The following is a 22,025-nucleotide window of genomic DNA, read 5'->3' as shown; positions in this document are numbered from 1 at the left end:
GGTTAATCTCTTTGCTTATTTCTTTGGCCTACTTGAAAGAAATTAATTCTAAATAAAAACATTGGCTTGATAAGTGCCAAAAAGCCCACTGCAAGTGGGCTGCAAAGCCTTGTGACTAATATATAAAACTCCTGCATGTACACATGTACATGCATGAATCACATAAAAGGGGCAAAACTCAAACTTTCATTGCATGAGTAATCTAAGCCCAAAACACTTTTACTGGTACAATAAGTCACTATAAATGTGAACATCTCTCAAATGATTTAGCTAGCCTTTGAAATAGAAATAATTAGTTTGAAAACTATGTGTTTTACATTGTCAAGTCAAACCACTTCCAAGTTTCCCAGCCTCTGATCACTGAGGTGCACAATCTATTCACAGCACAGAAGGGGTCAAAGTTACATTTGTGCTTTAGCAAAATGTTAAATCATTTACTGGTTTATCATGTATGTATGTGGATGAAATGCATCAAACCCTGCTGTTAATTACAAATATATGCCGCTCTGAGAAGTGTGTGTGCATTTTATCACTGCAGGAAAAAAAAAGGGAATTATTGAAATAGGACAGTCCTGCAAACAGCTGCCTGGCTCATTTACTCTTTTTAATGAAACCAACAAGCAGACACAGAGTCCTGAATCAAGCAGCGTGCGGTGAAAGACGACCTTTGTGCATAAACTGGAGTACAGAGGTGGAGAAATGTAAAACTGGGGGGCCATAAAAATGTTCACAGCAGATTACACAGCTCCACATCACAGCTTCAGTACACTACAGTGTGGCCCATTTACTGATGCACATGCTCTGGTATGAGTTTAAATTTTATTTCATATATGTTGATTTATAGTTACTTATCAAAGTAACCATGTGTTATATATTTCCAGTGTTGCAAACTACAAACATGGCTCGCTACCTTGGATCTTGGGCTCAAAGTTGGTGAAGATTCCCTCAGTTATTGTAGGAGAAAAACATTTATAATTTAAATGATTTCTTCGGGGACAAATGGAGAAATGGCACAATTGTGACTGGCATTTTGTGCATTTTTGGCTTAATAGGAGGGCACAGATCTGGCAAATTAATTACTCCTCATAATCATAAGACTGTGTGGTAGCACAGTTTGTGTATTATCTGCAATGGTTCTGGGTGCAAGAAAGAAAAAAAATGTTCATCATCCTGATATGAGTGTTGGGGGACAGAGTAAAAGGGAAAGTCCAATGGAGAATGTTCCATTTGTCCACTTTACAGTTTGTTTTTATTTATCTGTTTTTAATTCAGAAGGGGAGCTGGTTTTTTTAGCTATATTAATTTTCATAGACTTTTGAATGAGATTGCTTATAAAGCAGCTGCAGTCAAATTCCTTAAAACAAAATTTTCAACTATTTATTGTATTTTTTAATCTACTTTGCACAACCTTTACAAACAGCTGAATAGTTTTGTCATTGCTGCAGAAGCTTCTGACAGGTTAATTAACTCTCTTTGAGTCAGTAGAACCTTTACCTGTGCACGCACACAGAATTTTCTCAGTTCCTTTTAGGAACATTTAAGCTTTGTCTTCAGCAAACCAACATGTATGAGATTATGTTATCCTGAACAGTGTTGTCAGTGATGTAGAGAAGTGACATGATTTGAAAATCATTATCACTTAGTCATTAATCACTTAGTCCAGCCTGACACCACCACTCCCAGTTTGTAGGTGTTCCCATGTTTTAGAATCTACACCATCAGGGTTCTGAAGGTGCAACTGTGGACAACAACAGGAACATTAAGGTAGGGCTACTAAAGGGCCTTTTGAGGACAGTTTATCTGATTCATACAACTAATTGGACAAGATACACCTTCAAATTTACATGTGCAAGATGCTTCCATAGCTTAAATCATAAGACAATCAATTTTGACAAAAAATGTTTTGTTTTTTTTTTCTCTGTAGTTTGTTCAGTAAAATAATCAGCCGCTCTGCTCTTGTCAAACTTCGAACTCTGCTTTAACTGTTTTACAGGCTGGTGGGAGGTGATCGGAAGAACGACAGGAAGTGCACAAACATGAAGGGACTTCCCCTTTAATACTTTAATATTTTATCACAACTTCTCTTTCATAATAATCTGGTAAGTAATAAAAAAATGTGAATGAGCTACTTTGAACATCTGTTACGTTAAATTAAGATAGAAGTCCACTGCATACATAAAGTACATGTAAAATAAACATATAATAATATAAATATAAATTAATGAGAACAAGCATTCAAGTAAGTAACCAGTTTGTCTTCATGACTGAATGCAGGCTTCCCTGTTTGACTATCACATTTTTTGTCAAGACTTCACAAGTTATTAATGAATCTAAAAAGAACTCCTGATGCAAGATGCTGAAGTATAACTAGATTTTCTTTAATGTTAGTGTAATGTTGGTCTGTTAGTTTTGCCCTCTATCTTTGTTTTGGCTTCACGCTGGCAGGCTGCAATGTGATTGAGATCTGTGGTGGAATTTTATTTATCAAAGATCACACACTAAGTGAGAATCAAACAAAGTATTTAATTAAGAGATGATCAGCAATGAGAGATCACACAGTCAAAGAAGCTTTGGCTGCACGAGTCTGGGGAGGTACATGTGTGCTTGGTTAATATAGCCAGAGCATGAGCTGATAACATCGAGGTCGAAGGTCTTGTGGGTCTCGTAGGACCTGATGAAAATCTTGTGGGAGAACACGATTTTAATGTTGCCACTGGTGGGAGTAATTGATCCGAAAATAAACTGCAGCTTCCCAAATGACGACATCTCTAACGTTTAACATCGATGTGGAGTCGACAGAAAGATTAAAACAAGAATTAGAAAGGAGTGGTTTGTTTCCACCTCTTTGGTTGTGTATTATTAGTAGATTCATCCTACTGGAAACGCATTAGAAAATATTTCTGTAGCGGGTATCGCTAATTTCTATGGCAGGGTTGGGGTCTGATAGATGTCATTCACGAAATAAGTGGGAATTTGACACTGCAGGTTTGCTGTGTCTTTAATGTGTTTTTAGAGGTCATAATAAATTGTTTTTGGTTGCGGTAAGTTTGTGTTTTTTGTTTGCAGTTTTCTTGTACTGCTTCCTGCTGTCACTTTTATAGACTTAGAAGGTTTGGTTTTGTTTTCTAAGTTAGTCCACTTGTTGTCTCTATTTTGTTGTAAACTGGCTCGCCTTCCCCTAAGATATTTATGTCCTCCTGTCAGTAGCTGCTCTGAAGTGTTTACACTTGATCTTGGTGGTATGAATCAATGCTGTGTATTTGCAGTGGTTTGATATGCAATCGACTAAGGTTTACTTGGCCACCATCACCGGGTAACGTGTTTTTAAGCAGATTGTCCGCCATTGTGATGTGCAGGTGCATTCAAGTTAGTAAACAAGCTCTGAGTAGGACGACAAGTGGAGAAAAGGGGTAGTTAGATGTCCAAAGAATAATTCTTAACAAGTGAGAAAACCGCAGTAACAAGCTGTGGACATTAGCATTAGCATTCTTTGTTAGCTGCTTGCTCCATGATTGATTATTACACAGCTCCACATCATAGCTTCGGTACACTACATTTAGCATACCCCTTCACAAGTTTATAGTGGAAAATACAAGGGTGAAAGTTACTGTTGAAATTTCAAAACAACAAAGTAAACAAAATAGCTGACTCACTACATAGTAAAGTGTATGCTGGAGCGTAAATGAATGGACAAAGACAAAGCATTGTTTTCTCATGTTGATGTGCAAGCAATAATATAAAAGGTGTTGTTTTATTACTGGTTTTCAATGCACTTATCTATGCAGATTTTTTATTATTTGAGTTTGTTTGCAGTTCATTTAGTAAGCTAATAAAATTTTATTTTCTAAATCTTTAGACTAAAACTTTGAAAGGATGTCAACATGTAAATGCCAAGAATTTGTAACTTTTTAGTGCATTTATTGATATTAATAGTACAAGTGTTACATGATTCATACTAAAGAGCTGTACTTGTCATGAGTGGCGGTGGAAGTGGTGTGGACCCAAATGCAGGCAGGTGAGGCAGGAGGCAGATCGGTGCAGGTAAAAGTTTGTTTGTTTGTTTGTTTTATCTTGAAATCAGACATTTTTTTTTAAGTGACCTCACTCTGAACTGTCATCTCACATTTAATCTGACATTTACACCACCGAAGTGAGGAAGACGTCACAGTTCTGTGTTGGAGGAGGCGGAATATCTAAACATAGCTGTGTGTGACATTATCTTAATCTGCATTCATGCTGGAGTCTGTTGACAGAATAATGTCAACATCCCAGTGTAAGCTGCAAGCTGGTGTAATCATCTGTGGGTTTTTGTTTTTAGTTTTGAAATTTCTGTTTTGGCCACTCATAGGTGGTGACACATTATAAGTAACACATTACTGTAATCCGATAACTTTTTTCAAGTAACGTGTAAAGTAGGGGATTACAATTGCAAAAACAGTAATTAGATTACTGTTACTTTCCCCAAAGCAGGCCGCATTACTGCGTTACTAAACTGTGATTTTGATTGACAATGGGGTATGAGCGGTGCAATGTCACTGGTAACAGACACATGCATAGATCAGTAAGAGATAAGATGGAGTGCAGAAGAGAACATGACCATGCAGCATTTAATATTTCTAAGTGACACACTTTTTTTTAGACTAAAGCAAGTCGATCAACATTAGCCACTGAACAAGTGGAGAGGGTCAGCTACAGGAAGCTAATGCTACCCACATTCACAAGGTTAAATTCCCTGTACGAGGCCGTTTCCAGAATCATCACAATTCCCCTGATTGAACTGAATACCCAGTGCGTAAAACTGGAATTAAAGTGCCTCAAGGAAAGGGAGTACCAATTCTTGAGAGTACTGCACTGTGGTGAAGGACTGAACATCTTGCAAGTGAAAAAAGTGAGGGCATTGTCAAAGTAGACATAAAATGAGACCAGACTAACCGTTTAAATGTGGCATGCAACAGCATTTTCTGTTTTTGTTAAACTCCTTATTACTGCACTCTGCACTTTACCAACTGGTACAAGATGTACATGTTAATTATTTATTTTATCACTGTATTTTATTTACATCTATTACGATGAGAGAGTATAAACCCAAAATTAATTTTATTTTATATGCTGGAATATGTAGAAATATGGGTCAAGGAAAGAAAGACTTGCTTTATTTAATTAAAATATGCTGAAATGTGCAGAAAATAGGTTTAAATTTTCTGGTATTTTCTTCAAAGACTGTTGCATTTAATAAAAAATTTGCTTGATGCAGTTAGCATGATGTTAAAAGGCTGAAACTAATAACGCTAGTTTTGAAAAAGATTTATTATCTGATGAAATATCCAGAAAGAATAGAATTAAGCTAAAGGTCTATTGCTTTAAAGCATATTCAGGTGGTGCATAATGTTTTTGAAAAGTAACTAAGTAATTATTAAAGTAACTAATAACTTTTAAACATAAGTAATCAGTAAAGTAACAGGATTACTTTCTTGGTGTGGTAGTTTGTATTTAGTAACTAATTACTATGTCTTACTGGTTTTGGCTTCTTAGTTTTCTATGTGACTTCCTGTTTTTATATCATTTCAGTTAGTTTAACACCTGATTTTTGTCCATAACTTTTATGGACAGGAGTCCTAGGCACAGCTGAGGTGTTGAGGGGATCCAGTTTGGTGGCCTAAGGATTGGGTCTCTGCTCTTTGCAGATGATTTGGTTCTCTTGGCTTCATTGGGTTGTGATCTTCAGCTCTCACCAGAGGGATTTGCAGCCGAGTGTGAAGCGGCCATGGTCCTCAGCCAGAAAAGGGTGTTTTCTCCAGGTCAGTTATGCAACAAATCACCAATATTTATAAACACTACAGGCATAAAATCTAAAGACAGTATGATTAGCTATCGAATACAAATAAGATCCTACACGACTACACGATACAAGTACAACTCGAAACTAAAAACTCAGATATCTTTTGTTTAAAACTTAAAAAAGGGATGAGAGACCCCAGCTTCATCCTAGCCTGCAAATCATTCCAAGACCAGGGCCCGAAAAAGGACAGACTCCTCTTTCCTGACTCTGTCTGCACAGAAGGCACCTTGAACTTCAGCCAACCACTGGCTCTAAGACTGTAAGTGTTCTGGAGAGCTATGAACTTATATAGGAAGGTAACCTGCCCAAATGGCCTTATGAATTAACATATACCAATGCTGCTTCCTACGAATATTTAAAGAAGTGAGTCCAGTGAGTGAATATAAAGTACAATGGTGAGTCCTAAAAACTGAACCTGTTATGTACCTACGAGCAGCATGGTAAAGAGGATCCAATTTGGCCAAGGTCGTAGGACATGCAAATCTATAGATTGTATCGCCGTGGTCCAGCTGAGATAAAAAATGAACTGTTTACGAGATGCTTACGAGAGGACGCAGAAAAGCAGGATTTTAATCTATAAAAAAAACTGTGAATTTTAACTGAGGGAAGGATGGACCGTGAGATCGTCAGGTGGATTGATTCACCTCTGCTTCGGTCTGTCGTGGTGAAGAAGGAGCTGTCCCAAAGGACAAACCTCTCGATTTACCAGTCAATCTACATTCCTACCCTTACCTATGCTCACAAGCTGTGGGTAGTGACCGAAAGACCGAGATCGTTGGTTTGTGATTATGTGTTTCTGAAGCTTCGAGAGCACATTTCACCAGCGTCAGCTACGCCATTCCTACCACACACAGACGCCACACAAGTATAAATCCAACTGCAATAATAACCTAACAAATAACCTAATCATGTTTAAACATTTGTAGTAATGTGCCTAGTATTTTCACTGTGTAATGGGAAAATGCTATTTTTATAGAAGCAAATTTCAACCCAAAGAGTTTAAGAGCTCAATCATTCCAAACATTTAATTACAACTATTAATGAACTGAAGCATGAGTATGTCACTATCTGCTGAGCTATCAGTTATCAAAAACATTTGGTGACTTTGTGGTGTCTGAATGGGCAATATTTTACATGCCCTCAACACAAAACAGTTGCAAAGGAAGTCAGCTGACCTGTGTGGTGTGATCTTTATGTGTCACAACGGAAAGAGAGACCATGACACTGGTAGACTGACAGTGTCCCAGCTTCACCTCCCCCAACAGATCAAAAGTAGAGAAAATGGATGGTGTGGAGAGATATCAGTGGGTGTATTCAGCTTGAAAGACACGCACAAATACAGAGACATAGCGGGAGGATGTGTTAAGCCAATCAGATGGGCAACCTATTGGACTGTGGTATGGATGGAAAAATAAATGGTGTTATGACGTGCAGCAACACACCACAGACTTTCCCAAATGCACAAGAAAGGAAAAAGTAAAAAATAAAAAAATACTACTTCTACATACTCTTGTCCTGGATTGAGTTTTTCATTTAAGCTCATTTTATAAATTCTATATAAGCATTTTAAATTTCATATTAGGTTTCTCATCTTTAATGTGAAAACATTTATGAGGGCTGTCATGTTTAACTGAATTTTTAAGTGCAACAAAATCAGGATTTATTTAATTACATATGCAGCTTTTCTCAAGAACTTCCAGGTGCTCTCAGTTAATGTTCAAGACCCACTCTTAGTATATTAAAACTTCAATAACTCATTTCAGGAGTGGAAGAATCATATAAGTGTGACCACACATAGTATTTAAAACCAATGCAATGTCTATATAAAACCAAGAGTCATTTCAGGTGACCACTTCATGTGTGTTGACACAACAAAACTTTATAGGCTCAAGGAGAGCTAGAGACGTACAGTCAGTTCACCATTAAAACATTTTTAAAAATAAAAAAAAGGTTGTGGTTCCTGTAGACCCTAAAAAAAGGGGGAAAACTGTAAAGTTAAGAGCAGTTTTTATTTAACTATAAGAAGTAGCTAAAACAATTACAATCTAAAAATACAGCTCCACTAGAAAAGGACCACCATATTTAATGGAAGCTAATAAATTGACACGGTTATTACCACAGGAAGATTCTATCACAGACCCCAATAATTACCACCATCTGAGCCCACTGTGATAACTTAAGGTGGATCTATACTTGCGCAAAGTCTTTGTCTGTGTCACTGCCGAAGACTCGGTGTAGCTCTGCGGAGGCCTGACGCACACCTCTTCCAGACCTGACGTGGACCCCTGCTATGCAGACGGTTACGTAGATGTACTGTATTTGGGATTACGAGTTTCCGGATTTCTGGATCATCTCGCTGAATTTGTGTGGTAACATTTAAAAAAACAACACCAAATGGATCAAGTTGATGAGAAGCTGATCGAATTATTTCTTCATTTTCTTCCACAAGTTAATAAAGACACAGAACCATACTGGACACCATTGTTATTTAAAAACAGAAAATATGTACCAGAACTTAAGTGAACCATCAAAAGAACTCTAACCTGGAGAGTTTACCGGCCGATACCACCCCTGCTGCCACCTTCAGATTAGGAGGAGAAACTACAACACAACACCAAAACGATACACACCCACTACACTTGAGTGGTAGAGCAAACTCACCAGAGTCAGCCATAACCGACCACACGCAGACGCAGTAAAAAAATCGGCCTTCACACTGCAAAGAGAAGCAAATCCACAAAACACTCAAGTGACCACCACCGTTAAGCCTACCACACTGAATGCAAAGGTGAGAATCCGTGTACGTGTACTGTTTGTCCCACTGCCTAAAAAAATGGACACGAGAAAAAGGGGTGAATCTCAGATGGTTCAGCTTGATGTTACTGGGGTTACTAAATGCATTTATAGAAAATGTAGCAATTAGTCATAACAACAATATACAAATCCTGGACCGTTCACAGTAAAGCTAAGGCTGAATCCAATTCAATATGATAGTTAGGCCAATGACGTAGATGAACTGGTTCAGGCAAAACAGTCGTCTGGTACCAAGTGGGCAAAAATACTTTGGAGGGACTGACCCTCCTACATTACCACACCAGTTTAGGTTACCTTGCTCACTCAATGACAATAAACACTTTGAATCTTGAATTGAATCTTTGAATCACCCTGAGGCGCTGATTAAAAGGGACATGGGACAGCAGTAGGCTGACTACTCTGGCTCTGACAAGGAGACAAGGGCCTCACAAAAGCAACACATTGTTTTTTTAGGGATAGTTTACCATAAGCTGTTCATTGGCAGTCTCATTCAAAGCATTTTGGTAAATTTACTCTGAATGTAATCATAGTGACATTTGAGACCAGACATCAAAAAGATCATTATCACATCTCTAGTTGTTTTTGTTTTTTGCTATTTCAGTTTGTGAAGTTTTGATTCTCAGGAAAAGGGAAGTTTTGATACTTTCTTTTTCACAGTCAAAATGTGCTGATAAAAAGCAAACGGTTTGACCTGTGCACAACTGAGGTTTTGTTCTGCCTCCCCTGTTTCTAAGTAGGGTCAAGTCTAGGAAATTCAAGCAATTCTGAGCAATTCCTTTGGATCCCAATGTCCACCTGATCTGCTCAACATCCTTTCTAAAACATTTTAAAGGATCTTCTTAAGACCATTCAGTGGTTGCAGCTTATGTTAGTGTAGTCAGGTGGTAAATTTTTACCATAATCTGTCACTTAGGCAAAGGATGTGCCCCATAGAAGCCTTTATAAATGGCTATAGTGTTATTTTATTGTGTGATGTTTGTAGTTTGTGATTTTTTTTCTGCTTTAGTTTGTAATCTATTATTAGGAAATCCCCAATAATAGATTCCCTGAGGACTCTCCAAAGGGATTAATAAAGTATTTCTATTCTATTCTATTCTATTCTAATATTCTGTTGGTATATGCATGTATAGAGATATGCAAAATATATTGTAAATCAAGTCAACAAATGTCCTATGATGCGGCTATTAGATGGTAGTGTCACAGGACACTTTAGCTGACACAACAGCTAAAGTTTTGCGAAGAAGGTGGTTCATGAAGTACAGAGTCCCTGAAAGACTTCATTCAGACCAGGGAAGAAATTTTGAGAGTGAGGTTATAGCAGAACTGTGTAAGCTGTATGGTGTCAAAAAGACCAGGACAACTCTGTACAGGCCACAGGGAAATGCTCAGTGTGAAAGCTTCAACCGGACACTTCATGAATTGCTCAGACACCTTCCACCAGAGAAGAAGAGACTGTGGTCAGACTATCTCCCTGAGCTAGTGTATGCCTATAATGTCATCCCCCATGCTACTACATGTTATGCCCCTTATTTTCTGCTGTTTGGGATTAAGCCCCGCCTACCTGTAGATGCATTGCTAGGACGGGAAGGCCAGTCAGACAACAGGCATGATTGGCTCTCAGTTCACCACGAGAGGCTTAAGCAGGCACACAAGAGAGCCAAGGAGTATTCTGAGCAGAAGGCGGCAGAGAGGATTTTATTTCAAAGTGGGAAAACCCACTGTCCTCCAGCTAGTGTTCTTGCGTCAGCGACCTATGGGGAGAAACAAAATTCAGGATGCTTGGGGTCCAACTGTGTATAAAGTAGTGGACATTCAAGGTACTACACACACCGTAGAACCTGTCGAAGGAGGCCCCTCTAAGAGGGTTCACAGGTCAGAGTTGCGACTTTGTGCAACTCCAGCTCTACAACCCAATGCTAAAAGTGGGCTGCAGAAAGACAGCCAACTGGTAGCTGAGAGGGTGCCAGTGGGCCAGTGAGTTTGTCATTCATATTAAACTGCTGTAAAAGAACCCCGGTAATTGTGTCCTGTGAGGTAACTCATTTCCCAGGCTACATTAGATTGACATGTATTTTTTTTCCAGAACTACATCCACTTTTCCAATAAATATAGTTCACATTTCCTTTAATAGATGGAGAAAACTTGACATTTCTTCAGTGATAACCTTGAACAACAAGAAACTTCTGTCAAATTAATATAACTTCACACTAAAGTTGGGACACTGTGTAAAATGTAAATAAAAATAAAGTGCAATCATTTGCAAATCTCAGAAACCCATATTTTGTTCCAAAAAGAACATTAATAACATAAAAGATGTTGAAACTGAGACATTTTACATTCCATCGAAAATATTAACTCATTTTGAATTTGATGGCAACAGCACACGTCTAAAATGTTGGAACAGAGTGATGTTAAACATCCCCTCTTTAATTAATAACTTTCTGTAAACATCTGAAAAGTGAGGAGACCAACTCCTGTTGCTGGAGTTTTAGGAGTAGAATATTGTACCACTCTTGTCTCATGCAGGATTAATGTTGAACCCTGAGTCTGTCACCATGGTAACTTACTCTGTGAACAAAACATGTTCGCTGGCAGGTTTTCTATAAGAAACCTGTGTTCCTACCTGTCTCCTCCTTCCTGAAGCACACTGTTAGACGTGAGTTGTCCGTACCAATATGATCCCATAGATGTAGAACCTATCCCAGCAGCTACTTGGCGAGAAGCAGGGTACATCCTTGGCAAGTTGCCAGTCCATCGTAACACCAATCCAGAGAGACAACCACTCACACTCACTCCTTTAACTAACTTGATTAATTTAGAAATCCTAATTAGCCTAACATGGATGTATTTGGACTGTGGGTGGAAATCGGAGAGAAATCTGGGGAGAACATGCAGCTACATATTTACTGATAAATTACATTTGATATATTATTGTAAAATCATCACCTATTAATTCTTTAACATGAATGACCAAATCAAGTGAATTTATATATAAAGCCTTTGCAGTTCACACAAAATTATGAAAGTACGAACCTGGTCAAAAACCAGTGATAGAGTCTTTGAAAGGTTTTATGGAAAAAAAAAAATAATAAGAAAAAAAAAAACTGGCCACATTCGGCAAATAATCTGTGGAAACCCTAAGTAAGGTGTCAGTTATCTCACTTTTATCTGATGTCAAGTCATCACCTACTAAAAACGAGTAGTTTTAAATTTACCACAAATGTCATCTCAAGGAGGTGGCAATGGAAGAGGTAAACCTGATAAACTGCAAAATTATCTTCTAATACCCCTGACGGTGAAACGAAAGAAAACTAAAAGCCACTGAGTGTCATGAAGCTGGAAAAAACAAGCCTACACTTTTGACCACCGTAATTTCCTGTCATAAACTCACACACTATTCCATTTATAGACTCATTAATGTCAGTGGTGTTACAGGATATCCATATTCTGTCTTTGAGTGCCACTGCGCTACAGGTTTTAAATGTTTCCTTCCTCTTACACACCTGTTACAGATTAAATGAATCTCCTTAACAGCTTGCCCTCAAGTTCACAAGCCTGTTAATTTTCTAATAATGTGAGTGAAATGAGTGTAAAAACATCTACCACCTTCCAGGTATTGGCTCTAAAAGACTGGATTTGGACATCTCTGGCTCTTCTGAAATGTTATTTTTCTGTGGCAAAATGAAATGAAACAAATGATAAAGAATAGGATCAGAAATAAGCATATAGCTACTTTGATGGTATAAGTTTCACAGTGGCTTTTTATAATATTCATCAGGTTCAGCAACATATAGTATAACACAACAGTCCAGCTGTGGAATCTGTCAGGTAAATAGCTGTATGTTAGTACAAGTTACTGGAAGAAGTAGTCAAAATCTGAAAGAAGACCCACACTCAGGTTGAAAGAAATTGTTTTGGATAGAAGAACCTATTAAAAGCACCAAGGTGCATGTCAATGGAAGCTGCAGGAACGCCAGTCTGACTTCATGCTTTTAAATAGGTTTTACGTCACCTAATCTGTGCTCAGAATTCAGGTCTGTAGCAGAAAACCAGTTAATTTGTTTAATGTTCTGCTTTTGTGTTATCCCTACCTTGTTGTACAATTGTTCTGCAACATGTAAGTGGCTATGCATTATTGTGTAAAAGCATCTTCTACATGAGTATACACAGAAGCTGAAAACCCCTCTCCACAAACATGGAAATGCAATGCTGTGAAATCACTAGATATGAACAACTATAAAATGAGTAAACTTTAATGTTTCTTAAATCATATTTTGTATTTCTGCATATTATCATGGATCTGTATCCGTATTATCTGTATTAAATATGTATTAAAGTTCATTGTCAGGGGACATTTTACCCTGAGTAGATACAATCAGTTTGAAATATTTCCAGATGTATTAATGTGCAAGCAGCCTGAAGGACTGTCTGATTTTAAGCTTTTAAGCTAATCTTGTGTTAAAGAGCACAAGCTAGCAACTGATTGAGTTATAGCATTGTTATTATTTCTGATTTGTGCAAGACGGATGGCGAACCACCAGCAGTGCCTCTGACAGAGGCTGAGGAGCTGGTCCTGAAACAAAACTGTGGTTGACCTGAATGCACAAATCCTGCTGTGATGTCAGCACATGTCAATGAGTGACTGGGATGGCTGCATTTACAGCCACACGAGTGGTAACCTGCAGTTGACAGTACTACACACACACACACACACACACACTTACATATTGTTTTCATATTGGATTTAATTTACAGATCATTATATGATTTTTGTTTGACATTAGTTTAATCTAACATCACATATATTCTAAAACTGCCGCCCATTTTGGTTTATATTGTGGTGTTATAATTTATTTTTCTTTTGACCTGTTTCAGTGGCTCCAGTCTCTGGGTTGGGAACCAGCAGGTGGCCACAGGGTGGAGCCAACTAATTGGACCAGACCACACACCAGCATCAACGGGGGGGGGGGGGGGGGGGGGGGGGGGGGACTCCTTTGTTAGTTTAGTTAGGTTTTTGTGCGTTACCCCTTTGTGTCTTTTTGTTTGGGCTGATCAGCCACTATTTCAGTTTACCCTTGTGGCTCATTTGTGAGGTTAGTTTGTTCAATTTGCTCGGTTTGTTTGAGTTATTTTTGCCACAAGTTATTTAAGTAAAGTTTGGTTATTTTTACCTCTTTTATGGGCCAGATTATTCTTTGATTTAATAATTGTGCTGGATTACATTTTTGGGTTAACCCCAACAACAACAACAAAAAATTTGTATACACCTACCTTTATCATCAGTTTTCCATTCATGCCTGTTTGGCTCTGGTATGCCTGGCTGTCCTTCCAGGCAGTGCCATCAGAGTGCTGTTCGGTAGTTGGCTCGCTGTATATGCAGCTGTAAGCAGTCCCTGCAAGGGGGAAGTAGGCTGGACTCCACTTCACTCCTCTTTGTGCAGAACAGCTGGTAGCGAAGATCATTGACATCACATATATTAGATCGGGGGTGCCCAAGTTCGGTCCTCAAGATCTACCATCCTGCAACTTTTAGATGCAACACTTCTCCAACACACTTGAATCAGATGTCATCTGTATGTCATTCAGCTCTGCAGAGGCCTGGTAACGAGCCAGTCATTTGATTCAGGTGTGTTGGAGAAGGGCTGCATCTAAAAGTTGCAGGATGGTAGATCTCAAGGACAGGACTTGGGCACCCCTGTGTTAGATGATGATGTATTGTAGCGTTAAGCGTCATTAAACATTAAAGATGTTTAATAAAATTATTAATTTTCATAATTTCTTGGAATTAATTTATGAATTTCCTCGTGGGGCACCACCACACAGATAGCTTTATTCTCCTCTAATGGCTGTGTGGACACCATTAGAGGACTAAATTAATTAATTTAATAAATTAATTAATTCAAGCTAAAAATCAATCAATTATCAATCAATCAGTCTCGGGACGCTAATAACGTGAATTCTTACGTCGAAGGGACCCATAACATGGTTCAAAGGAGAAGTTCACAATAACCAGACCAGTTTAGGATAAATATGAAATATTTATTACTAAACTAATCATGCATAAATGAAAAGGAAATATATACAAAGGACTTCGCATGGAAAAATGAATCAAACATTGGTAAATGCAGAATATGGAGTTCAAACTAAAATCTTATTTCAATGTGTCAGAATGAATGTATGCAAGAAATGAACAAAAGTTAATTAACCTGCGGTGTTAACTAAGCTAAGGTTCAGGACTGAAAAAGATCTCTAAATCCTAAAAGGGAAAAGGGAAAACTGAATCTCATCTGTTTAAACTGGAAGTTTAACTAAGATGTAGAACTACTAGGTCACTGTCAGACAACCAACCATTCTTGAGCAGATAAGCAGAGAATTGATCCGAGCAGGACTCGTCCGGTTCTGTTTGGATCGAGCCGACTTACGACCGTTGTGGTGACTCTGATGGCAAGTGAGGAAGTTGGCGCAGGTGGTTTGGATCCTGAGCGACTTCCAGAAGGCCAGAAGATGTGTCACGTGGTGGTCCGAAGGTTTGGATCAGGCAGCTCTGCGGATGCGGACTCCCGCGGCTCGGCTGGTGGTATCGATGATGGACAGTGGATGACTTGCGGTGATATGGCAAAGATGAAAATGTCCAGCTTTAGGTCAGTCCAAAAAAAGAAACTCTGTAGGATCTATTTAGGATCTATATTAAAAGTCCAAAAGATAAAAACATAACTCAAGAAAAACGAAGTATTAGCTGGAAAAAGGGAATGAACTACGGAGTCCAAAAAGAGCCAAAAATTGTCAATCATGCATCGTAATGCAGGCACTAACTTAGAATCAGGTGATGTTCTTCACATCACTGCAAACTTAATCCTCTGGCAGCATCTCTCTCTTTCTCTCTGGCGTTCAGACCAAGTGTCCTAACTCTGGAAGAAGGCCATGTCTGGAGAGGATGGGTTGAAGAGGACTTGAAGTCCACTTAAGGCAGAGAGCAACGGAGGAAGGCCAAGAAGGAAGGGCCAAAAAGAAGAGAAGAGACTAAACTCTTTGTTCTGAGTTTAAAAGTGTTAGTTTTGAAGACCCATCCCATGGAGGGATGTGTGACCATTATCTTGACCAATAACAGTCTTGTGGGCTGGTTTTGGGTCAGATAGCAGATCCAGAGGGGCTGGTCTGGTCATTTTGTAAAGACTTATCAAATTAAACATTTTGTGAATATATCTATATATCCATGTTATTAAAGCCTTAAATGAGACATCATTAAAATCCATCAGTGAATCATCGAAAAGACAAGAAAAATAGTAAAAAGGTTATATCTCACACAAACACAGTAATAAAGTTTCAGGTCACCAATTAATCAAGCTTGTTGATTAAACCTTGTACAAAATGATAATGATTATATGCATGCGCATGGTATCAAGATAAAACACATATATATATATATGTATCTATTTAAATGAACATTGTTGACATTATCAAACACTAGGTCTATCAAACATTTTACTCTTCACACAAAGTCTTTGTCTCCTCTTGTGCTGGGACAGAGAAACATTAAGACACTTTATTACCCTCTGGAATGTTAAGATAAACGTTTCTTGGTGTGTCCAGCTGTCCTGTTAAAGGGGGTTTCCGCTTATCAGTTGAAGGAAAACACAAGTTTAGTAAGAAACAGTTTCAAAGTGGACATTTGGATGAAGAGTTGCATCTGGGATCCTTTGGTTGTTAACTAAAGAGCAAATTTATGTTGCAGAAGATTAAAGTTCAGAAATTTCCCAGGTCTCATAAATAACCTAATGAAGTCCTTTCAGTCCAGGTTGGGGAGAGTTGACCTTTGTTGACCTGTGGAGCTGGAAACCAAGTCATAAATTTGAGTCAGACCCCCACTTTGGGAGTGAGACTGTTAGTCTGTAAGGAGAGAAAATCCTCAGAGATTGTTTAATTCAGTCACAATTAAACAAAGGTTCCAATCTTTATTTTGAAGACGATGGAATCCGCTACAGTATACATCCTGCAGACAAATAATTCCATATCTCTGCATAATTCCTCTGATACATTCCAGGATGTTCCCAGGGATTTAAAGGACTCTTGAAGTTTCCTGTTTCCTTTAGCAAGTTTAAGAGCACTGAGTTGTCAGGTGTGTTGAAGCAGGGATACATGGAAAACCTGCTGGATTGCGGCCCTCGTAGGACCGAATTGAATAGCCCTGCTGTAAAGGCTTTAACACCTACAAGTGCATCACATAGGTCATCTCCATGGAGCTCAGCAAGGCTGGTCATATTGATGTATCTTGTTTGATTGTGAGTCACACATTTAAAATACGTGGTCCAGTTGATCTTACAGTGTCCTCACTCATGATTGCTGTAGTTTTATAGTCATTCTGGCTGGCATGATTAGCATGAAGGAGCATGCGGATATCCGCCTCCTCATGGGAAGACTTCAGCTCCTCCACAAGCATCCGTTCATTTTTCCTCAGACAGTAGCATGTCTCTCCACAGGTTGCAAATAGCTGCTTGTCCTGAAGCTTCATCTGGTTTTCTGGCAGCTTCCACTGGTACAGAATGAATGTAATCAAGGCAGTTTTTCTGTCTGGATTACTTAAAATCTTTCTCCACTTCACAACATTGTGTCACAGAACAATAGTCTTTCACTGAGTGCTACTTGCTGAACCACAATGATTTCTCTCAGCATTCTTGATTGATGGATTCCTGTACACATGAAAAACCACATCTATTCACATACTCTTTCCTCCTTCATGCAAAGCCAGGTTCAGCACTGAACCAGCAATCTCTCAAAAAGTCTTGACATCACCTTTCAGTCTCTGAACAAGGCTCATTCCATCAATGATGCATGCAGAGCTATTTCCAATATCTTCAACTGCTGATCCTGATTTCTCTAACTCTAGCAAGAGCGGCCTTGTTGGTCTTTCTTAGTGAATCATCTGGATTTAAAAGTGACCACGGCTGGGGCCAAGTGGATAAGCCAGGACAGCTTTGAAGGGAAGATGCCTACTTTGTGAAACAATAATCATATGGCCAAAGAGATTTCTATCTCCTTTCAAGACCAGATCCTTGTTGTATTTTTGGTCTCCTCTATCTCTTTTTGTGATGCTTGAAAATGTCTTCATGTTCTGTTTTTTCATGGAACTTAGTTTCATCTGCTACTAGCCCACGACTGACAGTGGCTAAAAACTCTGTATCCCCTTTCCTGATGGCTGCTCTCCTGATGGTGTCATCTGCTCTTAACTCTGTACATTTTGTTAGGTTTCTTTAGTCCTTTGACCTTTCAAATACTTGCTGACTTTTTCACAAAATATACATTGTGCTTTATATACCCTGGATGTTTGTGATTTTTGTCTAGTAGATTTTCTTAATTCATCTGTGAGAGTACTTTCTGAAGAGCTTTCTTTTGCAATAATGCTGTCAAGCAGTTTCTTCATGGTAAACATGCTACGACACTTCCAATGATACAATATTGATGGTATGTTACCTTCAGGGATTTCTTTTGCAAGATCAAGGGTGGGGCTGTATGTCATGATGCAGGTGTTTGGACTCAGTGAATACTCAGAATCCCAGGGATAGGTATAAGATCTTTTATTGTACACAGTGAATGATAAAAATGTGCAATCCGGTCTCTCTATGGTCAGGCGTCTGTGGATACACGAGACAGGGATTAGGAAGCAAGTAGAAGCAGTTGTTAATGAACTGGTGTAATGGTTAACGTACCAGCTGATGTTGTTCCAGCGTATGACTAAGAGCAGTCTCCGGAGTCTGGGTTGGGGGAAGCCAAAAGGGAGACCGCTGAGCAAAGGAGATGTTAGTGGGAAAATCACAGACCATAGGCAGGGATGCTGTATGGTAGACAGCAGGGGTTCCCGAGTATCTCCGGTGGGAAAAGGAAGGTTAAGTCCATAATCCGATATCCTAGTCCTGTTAACAATTCCAGAGGTCAGAGAGCCAGGTGATCCAAACATAAACAAAGCAGAGTACCAGACAGGGGGCAGGCTGAGGCAAAATCCAGGTCCAAACAACAAGGTCAAAGGCAGACAGGCAGAATAACAAGGGCTGGATACATGCAGGGAAGAACCAAGACGATCTGGCGGGGGAGAGTTGTCACACACAGGTATATAAAGAGCCCAGCACAGGTGCAGCGCATCAACAATCAGAGTAAATGGAGGGAAGATGCTTTCAGGGCAGCTGGGAAATCTGAGCACCATACAACGGAGCATGACACTGTAGCCTCTTATTTTAGCTACTTTCAGTAATGTGTTCCATGATTCTATATTTGTGGGTGCCACAAGTTTTGAGCTATCATCTGAACAGTGGATTAAACAGTCGGTCACAGGACAGTTTGGCCACACGTCACTTGTACTTTGTTCTGTCATACTTTTCTATTCTGTGATATACATCACCTGAAAATAAAAATACAATAAATAAATATAATAAGCTCATCAATGCATTAATGTAAATTGAGCCACTCTGACCCATTAAAATACTACATCATGAACTCAATTTATACGTGTCCATTTAATTATTAAATCAATGCTTCTTTCACACGCAAATTTAATTTTTAAACTCACCTGGATGCTGTATTTAGGTGTGCTGATGACTATATGTTTTATCATTTTTAAAAATACAATAAAAGTATGTTTGCAATAATGGACATTCATGCAATTGTAGTTTTATTCTTTATTCCACAAAGAGGCCTGCAATGCAGCATGACTGGCACTGTGACATGGCTGGGCATGCCTTGCCACATTAATTGGCTGTACTTCTATTGTAGGACTGCTACAGCAAGTTTCTTTTCCTCTTTGAAATTGAAAAAAAAACATTTAACATTGCAATATATTAAGAAAAGAATGTCAGAATAGTAGAGTATAAATACTAACCTACATTGAATTTTTAAAATTTAATTTGATATAAAATACAAATTGGGATTTGTTTAAACTTTATAAAAAAATTTTAACACAAACATGACCTTATAACATGTTTAATATTACAATATTAGTAATTAGTAATTCAATTTGTAATATTATTACAAACTGAACTATAGATTTTTCAAGACATACATGAACATTTTAAAAAATCTAATGTTGCTGACACATTGATGAGCCGATGTGACCTCTACAGTTATTAGAAATACTAATAATTGAGCTTAAGGTTAGTTGTCACTAAGATAGCACTTGGAAAGGCTTTTGAAGTTGAAATATCATCTAAAAATAAAGACTGTTTGAAAAAAACAGTAGTGATGTAGTAATGAAACTCACCTGGACCCATGTTCTACTTTAAGTCTCACAATCACCCTTAATAGTGGGATAATATGTGAAGATTATACATTTCCTGAATTGTTACAGTCCTGTGAGTATTTCAGTTTTTATTTGTGCCAATGTTGTTTCTACTGAAAATGAATATTAAGTGGAATATGCACCAGTGCCAAGAGTCCAATTTCTTGTAGGGGTTACTAACTTCATGTGCTGATAACTGTGGCAAAGCTACCACTTAGGACAGGTTATCAAAATATAATCTATGGACATGTACCTTTTTTATAAATTGTTGCCAGATTTTGCCACCTTGAGTGGTACCAAAATCTAGTCTGGCCCACGAACTAACTGCTCAGTCCATCACATTTGTTGTCAGAAGTGGGATCTTGCAGTGTAAGGCACATCATTTTTTTTCTTACCTTTTTTTTCTATTCCCTCATTGGCAAGTTCATTCTCTCCCAACATACTGGACTATGCAGAAAACAAGAAAGAATGGCAAAGGAGCAAAAAGAGATGGTCAAAACCAGCCTGTTGCAGAAGAGCTCACTCATGAAGGAGAGGAACATGGAGCCTCTGGAGGGGTGAACCGCACTAAAATTGGTGTCTATTCTCCATTCTCATGGGCTTTAGCAGGAGGCTCAGGAGGCAAGACAGAGGGAGGACTTTGCCTGCCAGGAACAGCATTTTAGAGCACTGCAGCACCACTTTCAGCTCCTGCTAATGGAAGTGCAGGCTCGTACCTCCCCAATCTCAGAACCAATCGAGTAAGAACCATCTGAAGCTGATAATCCTCCCTGTGCAGACTCCTATGGTGAGGAAATGCATGCCCCACCAGGTCAGTCTCCTTTCTTTGAGCCCAGATTGGAGAAATTAACAGATCATGATGACATTGAACATTTTCTAATGAATTTTGAACATATTACTCTGGCTTGCCGGTGGCCAGACCAAGATTGGGCTTTTCATCTGGTTCCTCTACTGATGGGGAAAGCAAGAGATGTGTATTTTCAAATGGATATGGATGATTTCTTAGAGTATGACAAAGTCAAGGCAGCCATTCTACAGAAGTATGATATCAATCCTGAGACATATAGACAGAGGTTCCGCTCCCTGGAAGTTAAATTAGATGAAAATCCAAAAAAACTGTATGCACGCTTAAAATAGTTGTATGAGAAATGGATAAAGCCAAAAGGAGAATCTGTGGAGAATCTGTTTTTCACAAAAGATTTGTGAAATCATTATTCTTCAATAGTCTGTTTGTGCCCAAACAGACTATTGAACAAAAAACTGAGTTTGATAATGGTTAAAAATTACATCTGTTGAACTTAATGGCAGAACAATAAAGGCTTTTATTGATTCAGGAAGTATTCAAACTCTTGTCCACAGAGATTTTGTCCCAGCTAATAAACTGAAGTGAGGGGTCCCTTGTCTCTGCTGAGGGAGATTTGGGAGGGTGATCAAAAAAGATCTGAAGCTAATAATGTTGTCTCTTTTGTTGTCCAGATGTGGGAGCAGCTGGAAAAGTTGATAGAACAGGCCCAAGCTCGTATGGCAGAGGCACAGCAGCACCAGAAGGCCTGGTACAATCAGTCTGCACGGCAGAGGTCTTTTTATCCTGGCCAGAAAGTGCTGGTGCTCCTGCCAACGGATGACAGCAAGCTGCTAGCTACACTAAGTGGCAGGGGCCGTATGAGATTGAGCAGAAACTTGGGCAGACTACCTACCAAGTAGTCATTCCAGATCACCCCCGCTCCCGCAGTGTGCTGCACATCAACCTGCTTAAAGAATGGATGGAGAGTCCAAAGACTGCAGATGTTTTATTGATCCAGGATGTTACAGTGGATGAGGAAGTGGATGAACAATATTTGCTGGCACCCACTCCTCAGGACCTGGCCCTCAACCACCTTTCTGGAGAGTGGCAGACTTAGGTGAGAAATCTGTGTAATTCACCAGTGTTCCAGGAGAATCCGGGTAAAATTGACATTGTGGAGCATGATATTGTGCTGAAAGACGGAGCTTCTGTGAGACCAATGAGTTACAGGATACCCCTGCTGGTTGCACTGAAAGAGGAAGTCAGTCTGATACAATCACTGGGAATAACTGAACCATCAAGGAGTGAGTGGTGTAATCCGGTAG

General features: G+C 38.9%; 1 long non-coding RNA gene across 1 annotated transcript; it reads left to right on the top strand.

Moving 5' to 3' along the window:
- Window positions 1–1,712: 1,712 nt before the first annotated feature.
- LOC121653642 lies at window positions 1,713–8,336 on the top strand. The gene is made up of 3 exons (XR_006012829.1): window positions 1,713–1,723; window positions 7,010–7,016; window positions 8,298–8,336. It is a non-coding gene; the product is annotated as an uncharacterized LOC121653642 (long non-coding RNA).
- The last annotated feature ends 13,689 nt before the right edge of the window (window positions 8,337–22,025 follow it).

This window comes from Melanotaenia boesemani, chromosome 14, assembly GCF_017639745.1.
Source record: "Melanotaenia boesemani isolate fMelBoe1 chromosome 14, fMelBoe1.pri, whole genome shotgun sequence".
Classification (NCBI taxonomy): domain Eukaryota; kingdom Metazoa; phylum Chordata; class Actinopteri; order Atheriniformes; family Melanotaeniidae; genus Melanotaenia; species Melanotaenia boesemani.
The sequence above is the reverse complement of the archived record's forward strand: the minus strand, read 5'-3'. Positions and strand labels throughout refer to the sequence as shown.